General features: G+C 42.7%; 1 long non-coding RNA gene and 1 pseudogene across 1 annotated transcript; both read left to right on the top strand.

Annotated features, from left to right (window-relative positions):
• The first annotated feature begins 2,609 nt into the window (after positions 1 to 2,609).
• LOC120645811 lies at positions 2,610 to 3,547 on the top strand (annotated as a pseudogene).
• Positions 3,548 to 6,341: 2,794 nt separating this feature from the next.
• LOC120644854 lies at positions 6,342 to 7,894 on the top strand. The gene is made up of 4 exons (XR_005663967.1): positions 6,342 to 6,537; positions 7,125 to 7,225; positions 7,305 to 7,442; positions 7,530 to 7,894. It is a non-coding gene; the product is annotated as an uncharacterized LOC120644854 (long non-coding RNA).

The following is a 7,894-nucleotide window of genomic DNA, read 5'->3' on the forward strand; positions in this document are numbered from 1 at the left end:
CAACTTAAAACTCCCTAATTCAAGAAACTGATCTTTCACTCCAACTAGAAGCATCCGAATGTGAATCTCCTGGTTCCATAGTAACTTGACATAAAGTTCTTTTCTTCAGATATATGTTCCGCTGCAACTCCTGCCATATCCCATCCTTGTTACACAATTTAAAAGGCACTACGTCAAAAAAATGCACTACTCCGCGTGAAGAGAAGACAACACAAGAGAAAACAACAAAAACAGCACAAAAGGAAAAAATGAGAAGAAAAAAATAAAAAGAAAGGCCCAGGCCAGTCCAAGGCTGCCTCCGCCCCCATTGCGCCGCCCGCGCCTCCGTCCCACGCCGCCACGTGGTCACCGCCACTGCCGTAGCCTCGACGCCGTCGTCCTGATCTACAGCCTGGATGACGCCGCCCGGATCCGCCACCCGCACCTCCGCCAATGATGGTCGTGGCGGCAGGGAGGCAGCACAGAGCGGCGGCGGTGGCAGAGGAGCGACGGGCGGGAGGGGGCAGCGGCACAGAGCGGCGGAGGGGCGGTAGGGGGCTGTGGCGGCAGCAGTTGGGGACAGCGACAAAGAGCAGTGCCGGCCGAGAGACAGCGGCACAGAGCGACGAAGGGGGGTGGCAGCAGGGAGCCAGGGAGGGGCGTCAGGCAGGGACGCAGGGAGGGGGCGGTGGGGGAGGGGCCTGTTTGCAAAAATCTCCATTTAGTGTAGGTTAATTCCCAAAAACCCAAACTTTTTTTTCAAAAGTGAAGCCACATGTCGGCACCCCGTGCGCCGAAGCACGAGGAGGCACCGAGGCCTGGCGTGATAAGGAGTTACTTATTTTTCATAGCAAGCACTTAATTTTCATATCTAGATTCTTGATCCCTAATCTTTTCGCTGGCATAGTATATTTCATTTCACCAATCTATACTTCTTATTATGCTGATTGTTTTTCCAGAAAAAACTTTGATCTACAGTACTCTTTTTCACCAATCTATACTCTTTGATCTACAGTATGTAAAAAAATAAATAAAAAGAAAGCATGACCATTGGTAAACTAGGCAAATTGGAATTAATTAGCACTAATCTTCGATCAATGGATAATAATTTATTTTTCCACCCACTTAGCCTTTTCTCAAACACTACTACAGAAATCATTTTCAGGGCCGGTCAAATCGGTTTTCTAGGACCGGCTATCGTGCCCGGCCCTACGTTTGTGGCTGTAGAAAAGTGAGGGTACTTGCTACATACAGCAATTTTTTTTCTGAACGTAACTACATCGAGCATTTCAAACTGCATCTACAATAGTCAGAAATTTCCTCTACAAGTAGAACTATTTCCTTTATGTGAGTCATCGTTCTCGTGGAGGAACTCGCTAGTGTTTATGGCACCAGCGAGCTAGTCAGCAGGAATGCGACAGGGGCAACCTGCTGGTGTGGGAGCAAGATGACGGTTCTTCGGAGCCTAGGGGCACCCCCGACGAGTTGAAATATCCATTATCCAATGTCAGGCAACAATACACTTGAACCACCATTACCTTTTGTGTAGTGTATAATGGAGTATTCCATTATATTAATGTTAATAATTAAGCTTGCAGTAACAGCAAAATACTTCACAAAGCTAAATACGCGTCACATGCATGCAGCTGCTTGTTTCCACAGAAGGAGCAGGTAAGGATTTGACAGAAACAAACCATCAAGAAATTGACTAGGCAGACGACTCGGTTATTGATCTGGTACTGATACGAAGCATGTGACAGCTACCCATGTACCAGTTCTCCGAGCGGATTCATTCATTGGATTATTTCGTGCAAGCAATTGACCACTCCAACAAAACGGTGACCAAGTTAATCTCTTGGTGGTTGCACCCAAGGATTGACCCATGCATATGACGACCTTGATTTATTCGTGGCTTACATCATGTATTCATGTACTATCACAATTCAGAGTCCACCCGCCACATGCATGCACCAGCGTCCTTTACCGTGTGTTTAAGTCCAGTTACAAAACTAAATCTTCTACATAGTTGAGGCCCCGTTTGGAACGCAGGGATTTCACATATTCACAGTATTCAGTTCAATTTTACATGAAAGTTAAAGACAGGATTTGAAAAAAAAAATCACGCATTCCAAATGGGGCCCATCTACTTGACGAAGGGATACAGAATATTAGCACACACGGTAAAGCCTCTTTTGATTGGATAGGATTCTTTCCCGAATCCTGTGAAATAATATAATTGAACTGATTCCTGGGTATTCCTATGCAATTTCTGCGTTCTAAAGGAGCCCTAACATTAATTAGTTAACTAGTACCATGCATCAAAAATTACTCGTGCATGCATCTATTTAGACAAATTACTGGGGCATAGTAATTCCTTGTGGTAGCCTGGAAATCTCTCTCTGTCTCTCCCATCTTCTTCGACCTCCCAACTAACAACTAGAGAAAAGCAGGACATACTTTTTGTTTCTAAGATTTCGGTACGAGATATATCCCTGTCGTTATTTCATCAGCAGGTTCAAGCAGCGAGAGACCATTTCTTCTGCACTTGTCGGTTGAACTGGACTTGTCCAGTTGTTCACGTGTTCACGCAGCCGGCCGCGTGCTAAATACCGAACAGAGACCAGCATTGCCAAAGCATCAACAAGACAAACACAGGCAACTAAATACCGAACAGAGACCAGCACAAAAACGAGGAGAAAACCATGTCTGCCTCCTCCTACTTCCTTGTCGCTGCTTTTGTAGCATTAGTGGCTTCTCAGGCCACTGCTTTTGACCCTAGCCCGCTCCAGGATTTCTGTGTTGCTGACATGCACTCTCCTGGTTTGCATATGTAAACTTACTTTCAGTTATGTTCTAATGCTCATGTACGAATCAGTGATCACAACAACAATTATGTGTCAAAATACAATTTATTACATGCACTTATATGTATGCACTAACTAATTTCTGTTTTTTTTACACGTCTATTTTCCTGATTCTATGGCTACAGTTAAGGTGAATAGTTTTGTCTGCAAGGACCCAATGGGCAATGGCTGTAAATGCGGATGACTTCTTCAAGGCAGCTGAGCTTGACAAGCCTAGAGACACTATGGCAAGCAAGGTTGGGTCTAATGTCACTCTGATCAATGTCATGAAGATCCCTGGACTCAACACCATGGGCATCTCATTGGCCCGCATTGACTATGCACCCTCAGGTGAGAATCCACCACACACCCACCCACGTGCCACAGAGATACTTACGGTGCTCGAAGGGAAACTCTATGTTGGTTTTGTCACCTCCAACCCAAACCAACTCTTCACCAAGGAGCTCAACGAGGGTGATGTGTTTGTATTCCCCGAAGGGCTCATCCACTTCCAATTTAACCCTCTGACTATCACAAGACATGCAGCAGTTGCGATCGCCGCTCTCAGCAGCCAAAATCCAGGGGCTATTACAATCGCCAATGCAGTCTTCGGATCAAAGCCACAGATCTCCGATGATGTCTTGGCCAAGGCATTCCAGGTGGAAAAGGGGACTATTGATTGGCTTCAAGCCCAATTCTGGGATAACAACCATTACAAATTCTAGAATAAACAACTTGTACTAGATAAGCAAGCATGGTTCCTTCTACAGGAGACCACGCCTTCTATGTATTTTGAATATTTCTAGTTTCTATACTACTACAATCAATAAAATAAATGGCAATTATATCTATATGCTGTCACTTTATTGTGTGTCTGAGTTGTACCTTGCCCTCATTATTGGAAAAATATTTTTTTATGATAATAAAAAGCATATGAAGTTCGTACATTTTTTTTGAAGATTGTGCATTCATGATGGGACATTACATAAAACAATATTTCTGGATTGACCACCTGGATCCAGATGAATGAACGTGACAATTAATATGTTTTATGCAACTGCATGCATCTCCATTTTTTGGCTAAAACTGTGGGAGGTCCCTAGAGTATATCTTTTCCACTTGATAAAGGAAAACGAGTAGTGCATAAAGTAATTATAGGGAACAAAAGAGAAACAATATACAATAATCAAGGTATTATAATTAATATGATAAGGGAGGAAACATTTGATGGTGAAGAGCCTCTTTGATTCTGTGTGGAATGCAGGATAATCTCGGATGGGCTCCTCTCACTTAAAGTCAGAGGGCAGCAGCCCATTGAACATTGGAGGCATGAGACTGCATTGTGCTCCTGTGGGAGAGCGTCATTGGATAGCTACTTTCCTCTCACTTTACGTCAGAGGAACCATTCCAATAACCTCATGCTTAAATTGTTTTATATCGAAGAGGAGAGACTTGGAACTTTACCGTCGTCAAAGATGCTAGCATTACGCTGTTTCCAGGAGCCTGTATCATATTTCCTGTAGGCTTAATTATAGATTCCATTAAATGTCAAGGCCGAACCATCAACTGGGATAGCTCTGGAGCATTCAAAACAGAGATGTTTTATTGTTTCCTCCACTTAATCCGAACATATATACACACAGTTGTAGCCAGGATCCAATTGTATTAATTTACCCTGGCATATATATTGAGCAGCGACCATGCAAAACGTAGTGTGAAGTTTTGATACACAATTGGACTGAAAGCTAAGCTTTATAATGTCGCGAACAGGTGTGAAGTTCTGCCGCCCAAGTAGAAACCATTTTATCTTTGATTAAAGTAGAACTTTCTAGTCCATATAGGTCAGCTGAAAAGGGTCAGATAATAGCAGCTGAAAAGGGTTGAAGATATATTTTCTGGGCTGTGAACTTGGGTAAGAGGCAACAGCGAAAGCTTATACGTACTACTCCCTCTGTCCACAAATATAGTGCATTCTAGCGTTCAAAGTTTGTCCACAAATATAGTGCATTTTAGACTTGAGTGAACTCTATTGTTGATAAATTCAGTAATTTAACCTTTGATTATTAGATCAACAGTATCCTTATTTACCGATCACAGATTCCTTATTTAGTAAAAAAGACTTGTTAATTAAGGAGTATGTTTGTCTTTTCATTCATCTCTTAACACTACAACAAATATCCTTATACATGACGTTTTAATTGTGATATTCTAACAATTCATCACAGAATGTAATCATCCGTGACGGTTCAAATCCAAGGCGATAGATACATGACGGTTGATTAAATTATCGTCATAGTAGAACGTCACCGATAATTTTGGCACTTTCGTAGTCATCTATGACAGACTCAAAAGAAGGTCACAGATCAAAGAATCCAACGTGGCATGCTGATGTGCGGCAAGAATCCAACGTGGCGCTGGGCAGATGGTCCCACCTGTCAGAGAGAGATGTAGAAACATGCTGATGTGTGGCAAGAATCAAACGTGGCATGCTGATGTGTGGCAGGGGCGAGCGCTGGGCAGATGGTCCCACCTGTCAGAGAGAGATGTAGAAATAGGAAGCTAAATTGTGCAAAAAAAAAAAAAACCCATCCCACATGGGAATCAAACCACAGGCTTCTCAATTGCAAGTGCAGGGACCTAACCACTGAGATACAGAGGTGTTTTTGTGTAATCTATTTTCCTTTTAACTCTTCAAACAAAATTATATTAATTTCAGTTAAAGGAGGCACTTGACCCTGCCGACGAACAAACCCTGCTACAAAGTAAGATATACCCACTACAAAGTAAAATGTGGCCTTTTGACTAATATAGAATATTAGGCTTCATATGTGCTATTAAGTACTATTACTTTGTAACAAGAGGGGGCATTAGTGATTTACTCCCTCCATATTGTAAAGGAAGTCGTTTATGACATTGACATGGTCTTCAAAATATAACTTTGACTAATACTTTTTGCTATAAAATATATTTAAAGAGTACTTTTATAAAACAATATTTCAACACATAAAAAAATATTTGCAATCAAAGTTTAAAAAGTTTGACTTAAGACAATCTCAAAACGACTTCCTTTGCAATATGGAGGGAGTATTTAGATTAGATTACCAGGCCTAAACAATTTGAAGAAAAAACAATTAGTTATTACCCGGTACTATTTTATTAACAAGTAAGGACACAGTAACACAAGTTTTGGTTATTACCCGGTACTATTTTAATAACTTGATAGCTAAAAAATATATATAAAAGACATTTGAAGGAAAGAAAAGGCACCCTGAAATTTTCGCTGGGAGCGGCCTACTCCCTCCATGATTTCTGCGGGATTCTGAATATTATAGGCGCGCACCAAAATTTTTCCCTGCGAGCGAGCCTTCCCACCCTCACGATTTGGCAAAAGAATTTATGACTTTGCCCCATCCGTCTGGGCACAGCACTGCATCCCGCAAAGGAAACGATGAGGATATTTTGGTAATATGCAACGCCATATATAATCAGGCCGCGCCCCCAGCCGCCCCAAACCCTACAGCCGCCCCAAACCCTACAGAGCAGACGCCGCCGCTCCGCCGCCGCAAATCCTCGACCGCCGCTCCGCCATCCCGTCCGCAGCTACCATCCCGCAGCCACCGTCAGTGCCGCTCCGCCGTCCCGCAGCCATGATGTCGCCAAAGAAGAGGGGCAGAAAGCCAGTGAAGAGGCCACGGATGGAAAAACAAGTTTCAAGGTGAAGTTGCTCCCCTATTTCTTGCTTCAGAATCTCTCATTGCCATAGGGGGTTTAGATTTGGTGGGGTGGTGCTGTGTTTATTAACATCTGTGAGGTAGCAGCGGTAGGGCTATAGGTAGTCTGAAAATCATTCGAGGCTAGGATCCCTGTCCCTGTGGCCGGCGGCTTGATTTGTTTGTTCGGTTTCTGAGCTGAAGCGTGTAGTCCAGCACATGTTAATTTCTAAGCTGAATCGTGTCCCTGTACATGTTAATTTCTGAGCTGAAGCGTGTCCCTGTCCTGTTCCTGTACATGCTAATTTCTGTGCTGAAGCGGGTAGTCCAGTTAGTTGTTTGGTTTGTTAAGTATCTCAGCAAGCTAAGGACGAATAAGTTAAGGAAATCCATAGAGACTTTTGCCTGATTGGTATATATGATGGATTGCCTGTATAGATTATGAACTGTAAAGCAAGTAGCAGAGGTTCCTTGTACAGATTGAGACTTTTTCTGTCTGGTGGTTAACTGGATGTGCACTGGTTGCTAATTCAACTGGATGCTTAAATATGTTGTGTGTTTCCCTAATTATCTCTTTGTTTATATGATGCAGAGGTATATACGATGCTTAAACAAGGTCCAAGAAGAATCACCCAGCTGATGTTAATGCAGTGAGTAATCAAGCTGAAAATTACAATCAGCCTTCAGAGCAAGGTTAACTGGCTACAGAATTAACTCAAATTGTAGAGACATCATTTTAATGTACTATTGCTAACTCTATATTGCATTGTAGCTGATGCTGGTGAGCAAAAGGGCTGCATTACTGGAGATGAGCACACAGAGCTGAACCTGGATGGACATACTCCAAATGGCGCCACAATGAATAATGTCAATGAAAGTGGACAAACACAGGCTGCCAACGTCTCTGAAGGTGTGTGTTTCTAAGGCTTGCACATTGTAAACCTTTCCATACCCAACATAGAACAACAGTGTACTGAAACTCTATATTGCATTGTAGCTGATGCTGCTGGGTGCTTTTTTGGTCATGGATGCATTTTGGCTATGAGCAGGTGGCTGCATGGTCAATGTAAGGTTGTCTTGGGTTACTGGCTGGTGAACTGATGGATGGTTGTGGTGTGTTCTGTGAACTGATGCATGGCTGTGGATGTGTAAACTTGGATGGCTGTGGTGTGTTCTGTGAACTGATGGATGGCTGTGAACTCATGGATGCTAGTTCTGTGAACTTTTGTAAGGTTTGATGGATGTGTAAACTTGGCTGTGTTATCTCTATGTTCTGTGAACTCGTATGAATCTGATGGATGGATGTGGGGGACCTCTACCTATTTATATATGATGACATATTTATATAAATCTGTGATGGCA

Source organism: Panicum virgatum, chromosome 8K (assembly GCF_016808335.1).
Source record: "Panicum virgatum strain AP13 chromosome 8K, P.virgatum_v5, whole genome shotgun sequence".
Classification (NCBI taxonomy): Eukaryota; Viridiplantae; Streptophyta; class Magnoliopsida; order Poales; family Poaceae; genus Panicum; species Panicum virgatum.